The sequence below is a fragment of the Hyalella azteca genome, unplaced genomic scaffold (assembly GCF_000764305.2).
Source record: "Hyalella azteca isolate HAZT.00-mixed unplaced genomic scaffold, Hazt_2.0.2 contig15744, whole genome shotgun sequence".
NCBI lineage: Eukaryota > Metazoa > Arthropoda > Malacostraca > Amphipoda > Hyalellidae > Hyalella > Hyalella azteca.
The window spans coordinates 11,073-17,128 of record NW_025945584.1 but is presented as its reverse complement, the minus strand read 5'-3'; the positions used below and the strand labels follow the sequence as shown (position 1 = coordinate 17,128).

The 6,056-nt window shown below is 33.7% G+C and overlaps 1 long non-coding RNA gene across 1 annotated transcript; it reads right to left on the bottom strand.

The window, feature by feature from the left end:
• Positions 1 to 2,159: 2,159 nt before the first annotated feature.
• On the bottom strand, positions 2,160 to 3,338 carry LOC125179211. Its single transcript, XR_007157182.1, has 2 exons — positions 3,253 to 3,338; positions 2,160 to 2,335 (listed from the first exon to the last, which is right to left on the bottom strand). It is a non-coding gene; the product is annotated as an uncharacterized LOC125179211 (long non-coding RNA).
• Positions 3,339 to 6,056: the final 2,718 nt, after the last annotated feature.

Genomic DNA, 6,056 nt, shown 5'->3' with positions numbered 1-6,056 from the left:
GATCTGAGAACAAGCAGGATCTCTAGAATACGTGGAACCTGTGTACAGTAATGTCCTATTTTCATTGCTACTAAAACCCCATCGAAGGTTCCTCCATAATGTGATGAAAAAGATTTATTTTTCCCCTCAAATTCTGAGTTTACAAATTGCATAACAATGAGTGGTTGCAAACATGTATAAAATTATGAAAACATGTTTAAAATTATGGCTAGTTTTGTGGGAACAGAGCCACTTTACCCAATTACATCGATAACAATAACTTACGTTAAACATGAGTAATATTTACCTAACGTAATTTTAACTACAACACTTTGTTCCATTTTAAATAATTATGAGGAACAGGCCCTTCGTAAATAGGAATTTGTGTTCACCATTAGTAGGCAGATCGCTCTATGTTTTATTATGAATCAAGTGCAAGTATGATCAGCAGTGGGCAGAAATAATTACTTAAAATACCAATTCTAAAAGTTGTCAAACATAATTAATCAATTTAACAAACTTTCAATTTTTTAAATAGTGACCAGCAGCGTAATACAACAATACACGATTTCTTCTTTGTATATCTTTGATTCTTTAAATATATTTGATTCTTCTTCGATTACTAGAATTCGAAACAAGAACCAACACCAGGGGCCACGACTATAAACTAAAAAAACCGCGGTGCAACTCATCCACGCGACAACATTTCATCTCGCTCGAGTCACCGACATGTGGAACAGCCTCCCCGATTGCATCGATGGCACACCGAGTACGAAAGCGTTCACGAACAGACTAGATAACGATGTGCAAATATATATGTCTTGCATATATTTTGAAATGTCTAGCACCATATCGATCCCGGTGGAAGTCTAGTAGCTAGTTCAAACTATCGTCAGTCTTGAAAAGATCAGGTCAAAGGACATGATTTTAGGTCTTCCGTGAACAAGTTATGAAAAGTACAAGAATCGGTGAACGGCCACATCAGGCCTACTCATCAGCGCCGACATTACTATGTTATGTTATGTTATGTTATGTTATGTTATGTTATGTTATGTTATGTTATGTTATGTTATGTTATGTTATGTTATGTTATGTTATGTTATGTTCAGTGTACAGTAGTACATCACTCGTACGGGAGTATAGCATGAGTCAATGACTCAGCGTAAATTTCTGTACAATAACTAGTGTAGTATTATCTAATGTGTTTTGGTTGTCAGTGAAAAGTGTTATATATTATATAAGTGTTATATTATATAGTAGTGGGTTCGTTGGCTATTTGAGCTTTTAATCTATATGAGCTTTTGATGTAAACTGATAGAACAATTCAAAATAAATTTCAAATTTATCTAATGAATCAAAACAGAAAATAGATGTTAATATTCGATTTCTTCTTGCGTAATATAATGCCTTACGCTTCCCTCAACAGAAATGAATTCCCACGACCTGGTAATATCCTAACACGGTGAGGATATTATTGTGGACTGGGCCAATACCTTCAAAAAAAGTTAAGAGATCGTAAGTTCATCAGCCAATCATTGACGGCCTTTCAAGCCACTCTTTTAAAAACAGTTAAGAGATCGTAAGTTCATCAGCCAATCATTGACGGCCTTTCAAGCAAAATCCACCAATCATCGGCAAGAAAATAGAGCGTAAGTACTAACGTTCACTTAGCGAGTTTTGAAAGTATGGCCTCTGGACTTAAAATAGCTCCCGTATATTTACAGCTACGCAGGTGTCAAAAACCCGCACAAACCCACAAAATTTCGCTAAAATGAAATGGACTTTTAAAGAAATTGGCATTGCCCGAGATGGACTATTACTAAAATATTATTATCACGTCATTACGAATAACGTGATATTGAATTCTTGTGTATTGAATACCTGTATTCAATATTTATTGATCTTTCTCTCGAGCGAAATAGAGGCAATGATGTGGAATTATTGTAGACGTTATCCACTCTTACCACATACTGTCACCGGTGAACTGAGTCAAGAACTTAGCAGCAAAATGGCAATTTCACAGTCTCAAATTAAGTATTTTAGCAAATAATTAACCTATATTGATGTTCGGAAAATTATATGCATACATTTCCATTACTCTGCCAAAGACTACGACTAAAACAGTCGGGTATTTTTTTCCATATACCAAGGAGTACAGAGAGTTGAAATAATACGCATGATAATGAATAAATTATTTTATTTATGTCCCGTCATGAACAGTTTACACTTCGGGTTCGAATATTCTTTTGAAGTTATCATTTATTCCGAAACCGCCACCGAATCCACCACGGAAACCTTTTCCACCAGCATCGCACACCGCCACAAGGGCTGAGGCTACAACAGCGGCGAGTAAGAACTGCACACGGAAACATTAATGTGATATTAGAGGATTAAGTGGTAGGATAACTGAATATTAGTAAGGTACGCATACTAATGTTTGCAGCGTAAACTAACTTAGAATGAACCAAACATGTTTTGGTCATCCATACAGAGGTGCAAATGAATTTTCGCTTATTAGAGAAAACGTGTAATATGTCAGTGAATTCTGAATATTGCATGCGAATTTCGGGTTAGGATTTGAAATTATTTAGGAAAATTGTCGAAGCCAATGGAAAGTATGACCTTAGAGCGAGGAAAGCTTCTTTCCACAAAAAGGCTGAATAATTCGGTTTCATTATAGAACATAAAAATTACTTTGTTGAATTAACTACTTCTCTGAACTCAGTTCTTCATGTAGGTAATCTAGTTTTGGGTACTTCCGATCCAAATTATAGTTCAGCCTTAAATACTTAGTTAATGAGTCGATAGAAAACTTTAAAACCCACTGTAATAACTTATGTAGTTGTCTTGAATAATTTTTAAAAGTTCATGCGTCAAAACTAAGAAATTATGAAAGTTATATATCACAACTTTGCAGCTGAAAACCTGCATAGAAGTATGATGATAGACGCACACTGATATGATTTTCGACTCGATTTCATTAATGGAAAATAAAGTGTGATACCAATTTATGCACGAGCGAGTACAGACAGAATTAAGTTTTTTGATTATTCTAATGTTACGAATGATTCTAAACAAATTTCTTGCAATTACGTATTAAAAATTGTAGCAGCAGTGAAAGAAACACTTAATTAAATAGTCACATATTTTGTAACTATGATGTTAAACCGCTTGCTCTTATGAGTTCCACATTGTCCAGTAGTGATATTTCGAACTAAATTAGCATTGAACAATATTTTATTATATTCAGTGATGAGAGCTGGTGATGCTTACCAGCTTCATGTTGAGAGAGTTGAGGATGTGTGATGATCTTAGAGAAATTTTGCCGTCTTTTATAATGATCTCAAGGTGGAGGTATTTCAGGAAGCGAATATCAAATGAATGGACGAGAGGCCGGCCGGAAGAATTTAGAGTTCATCAAGGCACAGCACTTAAAGGGAGTAGTCTAGTTTGATAAAAAAAATATAACTCAGTACTCACTGCAGTGAGTGACAGAGGGCGCATTTTCTCGTCAACGAAAACTTGAGGTCACGGACAGACGGACAGACAGACAGACGGACGGACGGACATGGCGAACACAATAGTGCATTTTTTCCATAAATGAGAAAATGCGCTAAAAATTTCGGTCATTACGGGATGGATGGGAGGCATACCATTCACACGTGAAACGCTCGACCAATGCCTGTTTTAGGGGGAAGTTTCACATTTTATTAAAGGGATCTAATAGTTTCTGGATTGTAATGGTCAGTTTTAGAGGAATGTTTACAGGTTATTATGGTCAACTTTAGTAATTTTTGGATCGTGTTGGTTTTTTTACAACACTTCTCTTTAACTTCACTTCTTGTTGTTTGTTTGTTTTCTGTCTGCTACAAATCTTATAATCGATATTCAACACACTTCTTCCTCTCCAATCGATCTGAAATTTTGCACTCTTGCGTAAAGTCGGAGACAATGCTCGTATCAATTGACAGAATAAATGATTTTGAAAAATTAAACAAAAAATTTAAATTTCAAAAATAAACGAGCATGTCTTATATTAATGTAATTCAATATTACAAGTATGTAATATTGAATTACATACTTATTAGCATGTAATGATTATTTTTTTAATATATGATAATACAATTTAGAAATTCATTGTACATGTGTAGCATCGGAGACACTGGATTCTTTAGAAGCGTTATCTTTAAAAAGTAATTTTTAAATGCATATTTTTTGGATTAAGTTTACATGCTACTGAGGGTAACTTCAATACCTTTAAGATTGTGCATACCATTATTAGTAGGAGCTTCAATATTGTTTGGGCCTGTTTTATATAGAAGAAAGTTTTGCATGTTTTTGCAGGTAACTTCATTAGCTACTTTATCTTATGTTGGATGTTGACTCTAAAGAGAAATCTGAAATTTAGGGCTCAAAACAACTATGGTTCAGATATAAAAATTACTCATTCACTTTCTATTGCTTGTTCCCATTAAGATTGTCGATAAAATATTAAGTTTGTTATTTCGAAGCGTCTCATGTAAGAAAAACGTTCATCAGATCTTCCGTTTGATCATGGAACTGAACGCTGAAAATCAGCAATTGTTGCATAGCAACAGTGTCTTCTACATTATCTACATAATTGTAGATAGCTCTAGTAGAATTTAATGGGGGTACTGCTATGACCAGCATTTGAGGTCACATATTAAATGAGGTAAATGTGAGGTCACATAAAAAATAAGGTAAATGTGAGGTCACATAATAAATAAGGTAAATGCGAGGTCACATAATAAACAAGGTAAATGTGAGGTCACATAAGAAATAAGGTAAATGTGAGGTCACATGATAAATAAATTCAATGCAGTGTTATGACCTCGACTGTCGCGATCATTTTAGACCCGGAGATGACGCAGCAACGAGACAGGCATGTCCAGTTTTTATGGTTTGCCGTCTAGTTCATTTGTAGCCGGTTAATCGGAAGTGATTCTTGACCTTCACCTAATAAAATTAGATAGACTTAAATGGGGAAGAGATATCCCTTTTTGGGGAAGACATATATGTTCAATTTTGTCTTAATCACAGTACATAAATTATTAATTATACTGATGAAGCATGGAAAATGACACTGCTAAGGCTATGGCTTATGTGAATTTAAATCGTTTTATAAAATATTCCGCTACTAAAAAGCAATCGAGCATCATATCATATTATTAAAGTTTTTAATATTATCTCTCTCGTTCTATTAATTCTTTCAAACCACCAAAACTCTTAAATTTAAACATTCATTGGCTCATTATCCTTTATTCAGACGGTGCCATTAGGATAAAAAGTCGATAAAAATGCATGCTGTAATACTTAATTTAACAATTATTAAACCAGTCTTAAAATGCATAAATATCATTTAATATCTTGAAGAAATAATAATTTTCAGATAACACTAATTTTTTTGTTATAGTTGTAAACTTAGCATCATTACCTACATTAATTAATGCTCTTTCCTTTAAATAGTGCACTTAATTAGAGCGATTTAACGAATTTAAACGTAATAATTCATCAACCACCGAAGGAATTACAATAAGTTTTTCAGCTGACAAAGAGAAATAAAGCATCATATTTGAATGAATGGAAGCACTATTTTCAATTGATTTTTTCTACCGAATTTTTCAATTTAGGCATCCAAGCTAACGCGTCTGTTATTCACGTTCATCTTCTACTCGAATGTAATATAAATGTAATATAGAACAAAATTCGGAGTTTACGCGAGCAATCTCGAGGGGTAGGCAAATATTTTTATTGATTATTAATACAGCTATTTTCGATTATGAAGAAGAAAGCGAAAATATAAAACTGAAACTACACACAATATTTCTGCTGTAATGGTTTAAAATAAACATTAAACGAGAAAAACTCATAATAAAAGGAATCAAAATATCAAACACCGAATCAAAATAATCAAATTAATCACATCAGGTAGGTGTTCATAAATCGCAATTTTCATGCAGATCTTCAACTTAGTTAATTAACGGCGTAAGAATAATATTCAGTGAAGGCAGCATCGTTACGAAGAATAATATTCACCCTAAATAGCGAAGGTATCG